This window comes from Mus caroli, chromosome 16 (assembly GCF_900094665.2).
Source record: "Mus caroli chromosome 16, CAROLI_EIJ_v1.1, whole genome shotgun sequence".
Lineage (NCBI taxonomy): Eukaryota > Metazoa > Chordata > Mammalia > Rodentia > Muridae > Mus > Mus caroli.
Window position 1 is genome coordinate 82003614 of NC_034585.1, and position 10198 is coordinate 82013811.

The 10198-nt window shown below is 43.0% G+C and overlaps 1 long non-coding RNA gene across 1 annotated transcript; it reads left to right on the plus strand.

Annotated features, from left to right (window-relative positions):
• Positions 1 to 18: 18 nt before the first annotated feature.
• Positions 19 to 7283, plus strand: LOC110312105. Its single transcript, XR_002380024.1, has 3 exons — positions 19 to 362; positions 5104 to 5437; positions 6448 to 7283. It is a non-coding gene; the product is annotated as an uncharacterized LOC110312105 (long non-coding RNA).
• The last annotated feature ends 2915 nt before the right edge of the window (positions 7284 to 10198 follow it).

The following is a 10198-nucleotide window of genomic DNA, read 5'->3' on the forward strand; positions in this document are numbered from 1 at the left end:
GAGAACCAGAGGTTCCACCAGACAGACCTGATCTGCCGATTCCCGATCAAATCGGACGATCAGGCCGAACCCAGAGCGCGCATGCCCCCTTCGTGTCCCTTGTCCTAAGTTAATGAGTAAACTTTGGTTAGGACGTTTGGCTTGTGATATTTCGGTGGCGGACACCCAACGTCTTAACCTTCACTTAAACTTAGTTCTGCAGATCCAGCACCGGGACAGGTTAGCCTTTTCTTCTCCAAGCTCACCCGCCCTCGCCCCTATAAACTACCAATGGACGTCCTCTGTGTTGGTCACTGGGAAGCTCTGAAGGCTCGAAGGTGATCATTGAAATAGCATCCAGGATTGCAACACGTGGAGTGCACGTGCGTGGCAGAGCTAAGCGGTTTGCTTAAGTGCAGTTATCTTTGCTATTGGTCAAATTTTAGAATGAATATTAATCTCCATTTTATGGAAAGGAAGTTGATAACCACAATTCAGTGAAACGAAGAGGTCACCAGGCCAATAGATATTAAAGCGACGATTTCTACCCTAGATGGGCAGATTACAAAGTGGGAATAGTTAACCACTTTATCTATATCTATATCGATATCTATATCGATATAGATATAGATAGATATCCTCTACTCCCCCAGAATCTTTTTTACAAACATCTCCTAATGTAAATAGAATAGTTTCATAGAGAAAGTAAAACACTCTTACAATTAAAAAAAAAAAAATGGAAGCATCTCCTGCCCTTGCAGAAAAATATGAAACGTTTTGGTGAGTCATTGGACATAGAGAAATTAAGATTTTCTTTACGTTGGGACAGACTCATAATTGCAACCCTACTATCAACTGCAATTTTTTTTCTAATAAGCATTTAAAATATTAACCATGGGACTGAAGGAGCTGAGGGGGTTTGCAGCTCCATGGAGGGAGCAACATTGTCAACAGGCCAGTTCCCCTAGAGCTCCCAGGGACTGGACAACCAACCAAAGACTACACATGGAGCGACCCATGGCGCTGGCCACATATGTGGCAGAGGATGGCCTTGTTGTACATCAGTGGGAAGAGAGGCCCTCAGGCCTGAGGGTGTTCAATGCACCATTTGTAGGGAAATGCCAGGGCGGGAGGATGGGAGTGGGTGGGTGGGGGAGCACCCTCATGGAGGCAGGGGGAGTGGGGATGGAATAGGGGGTTTCCCAAGGGGAGACCTGAAAAGTGGAAAACAATTGAAATGTAAATGAAGAAAATATCCAAGAAAAAGGAAAAAAAATGTAACCATGAAAATACTTTCTTGTCACCTAACACAAGGTAAGTGAGCCAATTATATTGGAAGACAAAGCAAACGTTCAGTGGTTCGCAAAGATTGGTTTTGACACCTCCGAGGCTCTCCAACGCCCTTTCAGGGCCCATGACTACAAAAGTGTTTTCATACTAATACAGAGCTGTCTCCTCTCTTCCTGTGGGGAGCTGTGAAGGCCTGCTGGGTGTTCAGTATGTCACAGTATGAATGTGAAAAACACAAGGAGCCACTTATACCTTTTGTCGTCCACTAAGCCACATATAAAATATTTGGAAAAAAAATTGAGAATATCAGTCCTCAAGAGAGACATTTTTAATAATGTTATGTTAGCTTCAGTGTTCACTGCTATATTTTTATATTAATGTTAAATAGTTTTATTTATAATATTAACAATCAGTGATTACTACAATACCCAATCATTGAGGGACTCTGTTTAAACCTCTATGTGGATTCTATGTCTGTAAAGTACATGACACCTGAGCAGTAAGACAGTCGAATTTCCTCATGGATTTGCTAGGAAAAACTAAAACCCGTTGTCTCAGCATCACTTATGGGTATAACTGACACAAAAAAGTGAGAGGGGATTTAAAATTATACCTGATTTTTTAAAAGTGACTAAGAGGATTTAAATCTTGGCAAAAATTGATAACTAGATCCTGAAAAACTAAACGAGTTCAAGACAGCGGATAAATTTTCATTGAAAGTTTAAAGTAAAAGTCAACCTTGCACAAATGGGAAATGGGAAGAATTAAAATCGATTTCAATCAACTATGTGTTAATTCATCAAAGAATTAGCTTTTAATTGCCAATTATTCCTTTTGAATGGAGATTTGTTAATTTTGTGTAATTTGGGTTGAATGCTATGTACTGGCTGGTTTTGAGTGTCAACTTGACACAAGTTAGAGTCATCAGAGAGGAAGGAGCCGAGCCGCCTTTGAGAAAATGCCTCCGTTAGATCCAGCTGTAAGGCATTTTTCTCAATTGGTGATCAATGGCGGTGTGTGTGTGTGTGTATGTGTGTGTATGTGTCTTACATCTGTATATAATAATGTAAGACGCTCCAATGTTTTATGCTTTGGCATTGTGTTACTAATAGGGTGGTTGTGTGTGTGTGTTTTTTTTTGGTTTTTTGTTTTTTTTAGCTCACACAGCAAACTGTAGATTCTGGCCGAAGAGATGGCTTATCAGGTAAAGGCACTTCCTGCTGATCGAGAATATCAGAGTTCAATCTCTGGGACCCATATGGTGAAGTTATAGAATCAACTCCCTCAAGCTGAAGTGAACACACGCATACACACACACACACACACACACAAAGAGAGAGAATAAATAAATACATGTAATTAATGGAAAAATAGTAAATTCTCCCTATGTTAAATTTTTTAAGTTCTGAAATGATGATTCTAATTTTTAAGACCATCTTCAAACCCATATACTTCGAAACTGAATATCCCACTGAATGCCATCAGTTAATCTAAAATACGATAGATGTTTGTTATTTTGGAGATAGGGTGTCTTTTTTACTTTTCCACTGACAAAACTCCATGACCAAGACAATTTATAAAAGAAAAGTGTTCACTTGGTCTTGCAGCTTCAGAGGGCTAGAGTACATTGGCAGGGCAAACCTGAGAGCTAAGAGCTCTTGATCCACAAGTAGGCAGAGAAAGAGAGGGGGAGGGGGAGGGGGAGGGGAGGAGGAGGGAGAGGAAGAGTGGCCATCGCAAGAGTATTGTGGAGCTTCAAAGCCCGCCCCCAGTGACACACCTCCTCCAAGGCCACACCCCCTAACCCTCCCCAAACCTATGGGCATCATTAGCATTCCATGCTCTGCATAGGATCTTACAGTGTCTTGTGCTGGGACTCAGCTTGCAGCCCAGGTTTACTGTTTTACTGTCCTCCTGTTTTAGCCTTCCAGTGCTGATATTATAAGCAGGTATCACCATGCCTTTGTAGGTACGCGCATGCATGTTTTTAAACTGTGGAAGTTGAGGCAAAAAAGCGACAGAAAAAAGCAAGAAACTGAGAAGAATGAATGTTGAGAATAACACAAAGAAATGTGTCCAAGCTCTCTGGAGCTAGTGAAAGCGGGCTACCCTCAGTTCTAAAACAAAAAGGGAGTTTAAAAATCACGAGGATCATAACATTGAAAAATGGTTGAGGGCTGGGCAGATGGCTCAGAGGTTAAGAACACTGACTGCTCTTCTGAAGGTCCTGAGTTCAATTCCCAGCAACCACATGGTGGCTCACAACCATCTTTAATGGAATCCAACGCCATCTTCTGATGAGTCTGAAGACAGTTACAGTGTATTCAGATACATTAAAAAAATGTTTAAAAAATCCGATTGAGTAAGGAAACACATTTTTCTATAGATCATGTAAGGAAAGTGCCATGTAATAAAATGATGGATAAGCACAAAACCAGGCACACAGAAAAGGCAATGGGTGCACCCATGTAACCAGTGAACCCCTGGGATTCACCTGTCTTCATATCCTTAGGCACTGAGATACGTACAGTGACTCTCAGGCCCCCAAACTTTCTTGGACTAAGCAAGGTCCTTTAGTATTTCTCTTAATTTTTCACATTGTAAGATATACTAGAAAAAGGGGAGGGTCCTGAAGAGATGGCTCAGTGGATAAGAGCACTGACTGCTCTTCCGAAGGTCCTGCTTTCAAACCCCAGCAACCACATGGTGGCTCACAACCATCTGTAATGAGATCTGATCTTCTGATGTGTCTGAAGACAGCTACAGTGTACTTAGATATAATAATAAATAAATCTTCAAGCCAGAGCGAGCAGGGCCAGAGCGAGCGGGGGGCAGGGGGGGCAACAAGAATGAGCAGAAGTCCTGAGTTCAAATTTCCAGCAACCACATGATAGCTCACAACCATCAGTACAGCTACAGTGTACTCACATACATAAAATAAATAAATCCTTTTTTTTTTTTTTTAAAGGTAACTTGTGGCCTAGAGTTTAGCCGTAAAGAGGACTTGCTGCTCTTGCAGAGAACCTCGGTTCACTTCTCATCACCCCTTTGGCCACTATCACCTGTCTGCAAGTGCAGTCTCAGGGGATCAGATACCCTCTTCTAGCCTCCACGAGCACTGCACACATGTACTACGTACACATACATGCTGGCAAAATGCCCATACACATTAAAAAATACATTTTAAAGGACAATTTATCAAATTTAATTCCCTAAAGAATAAGACCTTGGTGCCTGGCTTGATCCAAAGGCGAAATTGCAAATTAGTCACTGAACAGGGAGTCAGCACATGGCATCCAGAGATTTCCACTCTTAGCCCAGACTAACCACTGAGCCATCTCTCCAACCTCCCCACCCCGACCCCCACCCCCATCCAGGGCTTTGTAAACGCTAAGTGTTATACAAGGAGCTACAGCCTGGCCCTTGGGTTTTGGAGACGAGGTTACAGTATCTAAGCTTGGCTCACCGCCAGCTTGTGATTCTCCTTCCACCCCCAAATGCTGGACTTCAAGGCATACATCCCATGTCCAGCTGGTCCATGGTTGCTTTTAGGTACTTAGCCCATGAGACAGAGTTTATTTCTGTGATTGGCCTGCTAAGGATGCTTGATGGTTCAAATGCTTATTAGCCATTGTCATTCTCACTTGTCCTATTCTTAATGTTGTGGGCTATTTTTACTTGCCATGATTACCACTAGGGTTTTCAGTGGGGTCAGTCATTAGCCTCAGGGAGTAAAATTAAGAAAGGATCCATGTGTCTATTTATGTAGCAGTCTGATAGAGCAATTACACTTTCTCATTGCTATGTGACAGCCCATTTCCTGTTCCTTAATAGAGCCTCTCTCTTCTGACGACATGCCCAGCTGTATCACAGAGGAGAGTGTTAAGTCAGAACAGCGATCTCCAGGCTGACAGAGGGGAACGACTACCAAAATGACCTTCCAAAGGACGGCCACCTCTGTAATGCTGTGATACAGTGGTAACATAGGAAAATAAAGTCTAGCCATTAGGAATGAACTCTGTGAGGAGAAAGGAAGCTTTATTTAGGAATTGTGTGAGAGAAAAGAGAGGTACAAGGAAAAATACATTTCGAAGATCTAACGACCACCACTTATCTTATCTCAAGACGGTATTCAACTTTGTCAAAATCCTAACATTAAAGGAAAAAGGTAAACAAGGAAAAGGTCTTAAAAAAAAGATTTATTTATTTTATGTATATGAGTACACTGTAGCTGTACACATGGTTGTGAGCCTTCATGTGGTTGTTGGGAATTGTTGGGAATTTAGGACTTCTGCTTGCTCCCATCAACTCCGCTCACTCAGTCAACTCCACTCTCTCAGTCCCTGCTCGCTCTGGCCCAAAGATTTATTTATTATTATAAATAAGCACAGTGTAGCTGTCTTCAGACACACTAGAGGAGGGTGTCAGATCTCATTACGGGTGGTTGTGAGCCACATTGTGGTTGCTGGGATTTGAACTCTGGACCTTCGGAAGAGCAGTCGGGTGCTCTTACCCACTGAGCCATTTCACCAGCCCGAAAAGATCTTTTTTTAAGCCCATATATTCCCTTCTCATCTGTGATATCTAATACATTAGTGGCCCTCCACTGAAGTCATTTGGACCAAGAGCTATCGTAAAACACTTTTAATTTCCACAAGCCATGTAGTCTTCTTTATTACACAAAACAAATAAGAGCAGCCGTGAGCATGCATGAGCTAAGAGCAGTCAGATTTATTGATCATAGCAAGTAATTACAGGTAGCAATAGTCAAGTGATAGACAAGGACCTGTCATAGGGACAGAAGACCCCTAAGCTAGAGAAACTTAACTGAGGCCACTTAGTGAAGCCGTTGTGCTTAATTCACTAAGAGGGATTGTTGTCTATGAATAAACACAATACAACAAGCACTCTAGGGACTGGAGAGATGGCTCAGCAGTTAAGAGCACTGACTGCTCTTCTGAAGGTCCTGAGTTCAATTCCCAGCAACCACATGGTGGCTCACAACCATCCATAACAAGATCTGGCGCCCTCTTCTGGAGTGTCTGAAGACAGCTACAGTGTACTTATATATAATAAATAAATAAATCTAAAAAAAAACAAAAAAAAACAAAAACAAGCACTCTACCTTGCTTAGGCAGCCATCTTTAAATTACATGTAAATTCCTCCCTTGTTTGCAGAATCATTTTGTAGAAATCTTCATTCCTGTATATAATCTGTATGAATGAGATACATTAGTGGGACACTGATAGCTAACATTGGAAGCAATGTTGCAATGGCTTGGATACAGGTCTTCACTACACACTTGAAAGCCGGTTTGGTAGCTAGAATACTGCCCTCAGAGCACCCATGTAGTTTGTTTAATTGCACCCATAGAAGTTCTGTAGGATGAGGCAGCTTGTCTTACAGAATGCTCACCCACCCTCCTCATACCCTTTCCCACGGCTGCCAACCATCATCTAGTGTTTCATAAGAGTTGGAAAATAAGGAAGACCATTGGGAAGATATGAACCTTTGCTGTCGCCCATCTAATAGCTGCTGGCCACCTCTGGATGGTTGAGGGAGGCCAAAGCCTATTTGCTAAGGTGCTGATTGAGACTCTGGAACACCAGTTCCTTCCCTTAATATAAAACCAACTTGGAGCCAAGTCATTTAAGACCTTTTGAAAACTGACTCTAAAATAGCGTGTGATATCTTGAGGAAGAAAATAAACCATGATTTAGTAAATGAGATGATGCACGGGGAAAGGGCAGCCTTATATGGTGTTCTTACAGAGAGAGAGAGGGCATGGTTGGTAAAGCGAGGCCAGAAAAAAAAAAAACCCTTGGCACATCCGCAGTCCCAGCTGGAAATGGACATCTCCGTGTCTGCAGCCCAGTGAGTGCCACCACCAGGTCTGACGAATGGGTGGAGGCCTCCTCACTGAACTTGCGAAATGGACGGCCTACTAAGCAACGATGCTCTTGGGGGAATGACAGTGTCATTTCTTTCTTCTTTATAAAATACTTACTAATAATTGTTTATGTGTATGTGTGCATTGTGTACATGTGCATTTGAGTGCCCCACAGGCCTGAAGAGAGTGTCAGATCCACTGGGGCTACAGTCAGACGTGGTTGTGAAATGCCCTATGAGGGTGCTAAGAACGCAACTTGGGTTCTCTGGACAAGCACTTTTAACTATTAATCCACAATACAATGTCTTCTTTTTTCTTACTATTGAGGCTCACTATATAGACTTAGTTGGGCTGGAACTCCAAAGAGCAGGGTGGCTTTCAACTCACAGAGATCTACCTGCCTTGGACAGGGCTGTGATTAAAGGCATAGCCACCATGCCCCACGAAATGGTGCCTTTTCTTGATGATCATAACATGTAGGAATATTTCTTTAGAGTCATTTTGCCATGGGCAAATTGCTGTGCCATTGAAATCAACAGAGCTGGCCTTCAGTCTCACTGATGGTAAGGGTGATGGTGAGAGTAGAACCGCTGAAGGATTCGTGGTAAAGCATCTGCACCGTCATGTGGCCATACGATGATGAGCAGTTGATACCTATCTGTTCCCCAGTCTCTGTTCTCACGCCACCAATCCTGTAGTAACCGGAACCTGGATTTTGTACAAGAATGAATGATTTTGGACTTCACGGCAGTACAGGTCGGGTCTTACCATGTGATAAAATCACCGCATGCCACGTGCCCCCTTGAATATTCTGCTGAGGTTTGTGTGCAAGTTATTTTATTTGATCTGCCGAACCACATTGGCACAAAGCCTTCAACAAATTCCCATTTTACTTAAAATAAAAGCTCCAAAATACTCAAGATACAATTCATAGACCACATGAAGCTCAAGAAGAAGGAAGACCAAACCGTGGGTGCTTCAGTCCTCCTTAGAAGGGGGAACAAAATACTCACAGGAGCAAATATGGAGACACAGTGTGGAGTAAAGACTGAAGAAAAAGCCATCCAGAGACTGTCCCACCTGGGGATTCATCCCGTAGACAGTTACCAAACCCAGACACTATTGTGGATGTCAAGAAGTACATGCTGACAGGAGCCTGATATGGCTGTCTCCTGAGAGGCCCTGCCAGAGCCTGACAAATACAGAGGTGGATGTTTGCAGCCAACCATTGGAATAAGCATGGGGTCCCCAAGAGAGGAGTTAGAGAGAGGACTGAAGGAGCTGAAGGTGTTTACAACCCCATAGGAGGAACAATATCAACCAACCAGACACCCACCCACCCCAGAGTTCCCAGGGACTATGCCACCAACCAAGAAGTACACATGGCTGCAGCTGCATATGTAGCAGAGGATGGCCTTCTCAGGCATCAATGGGAGGAGAGGTCCTTGGTCCTATGAAAGCTCTATAGATGCCCCAGTGTAGGGAAATAAAGGGTGGGAAGGTGGGAATGGGTGGGTGGGTGGAGGAGCACCCTCATAGAAGCAGGGGGAGGAAGGATGTGATAGGGAGTTTGTGGGGGGGGGCTGGGAAAGGGGATAACATTTGAAATGTCAATAAAGAAAATGTCCAATTAAAAAAAAAAACAAGCCGGGCAGTGGTGGCGCACGCCTTTAATCCCAGCACTTGGGAGGCAGAGGCAGGCAGATTTCTGAGTTCGAGGCCAGCCTGATCTACAAAGTGAGTTCCAGGACAGCCAGGGCTATACAGAGAAACCCTGTCTCGAAAAACCAAAAAAGAAAAAAAAAACCCCAAAAATTTCCATATGAGGGTTTGTAGGGTCCAGCTTGCTATGTACCTGCCTTCTTGTGCACTGTACTTTTCACTCTCCCCACCACAAATATGCTTCGTATATCATACTCTTGAAATGTGCCATTCGTAACCTCACTCACTCTACAGGGCTCTTCACCAGCCTCCCTCTGCCCTGAGTGTCGCCTCAGTCCTGACCAGCAATGATTCTTCCTTGTTATTCAGGAGTCAAACCTCACCTCCCCACAGAGAGTTTCTTTGAAAACTCTTGTCTAAAAACTTCATCCATCTCTCATATCAATTTGTTTTATTTTATTTTATTTTTATTTATTTATTTATTTATTTATTTATTTATTTATTTTGGTTTTTTCGAGACAGGGTTTCTCTGTGTAGCCCTGGCTGTCCTGGCACTCACTTTGTAGACCAGGCTGGCCTCGAACTCAGAAATCCGCCTGCCGCTGCCTCCCAAGTGCTGGGATTAAAGGCGTGTGCTACCACGCCCAGCCTTGTTTTATTTTTTAAAAGATTTATTTATTTATTTTATGTATGTGAGTACGCTGTAGCTGTACAGATGGTTGTAAGCCTTCATGTGGTTGTTGGGAATTGAATTTTTAGGACCTCTGCTCACTCCAGTCAACCTGCCTTGCTCAGTCCCAAAGATCTATTTATTATTATACATAAGTACTGTAGCTATCTTCAGACACACCAGAAGAAGGCATCAGATCTCATTACGGGTGGTTGTGAGCCACCATGTGGTTGCTGGAATTTGAACTCAGGACCTTCAGAAGAGCAGTCAATGCTCTTAACCGCTGAGCCAACTCGCCAGCCCAACTTGTTTTATTTTATTCTAAGACTTTTTATACACATCATTCTTTAGCTTCTGCATGCATGGGCTCTGGGATCCCCACAGAAACCAATTCACAAATGCTCAGTCCTTTATAGAAGACAGTAGAGTGCTGTAACACGCATCCTTCACATCATCTGTATAACTGATGATCACCAATGTAATGAAAATGCCTCGTGGATGGTCGTCATATGGGAATGACGACGATGAGAAAAGCCCGTCCATGATTTTTCTAGATGCAACTTAAAGAAGACTGTCTGTCTGAATGAGACTCATGCATGGGAATATCACAGATGTGAAAGGACAGTTGTAAAGCCAGTAAACTTTCCTTTTCAAAAAGTTTTACTCTCTAGCTATGTCTGTTTGTCTCTGTCTTCCTGTCTCTATG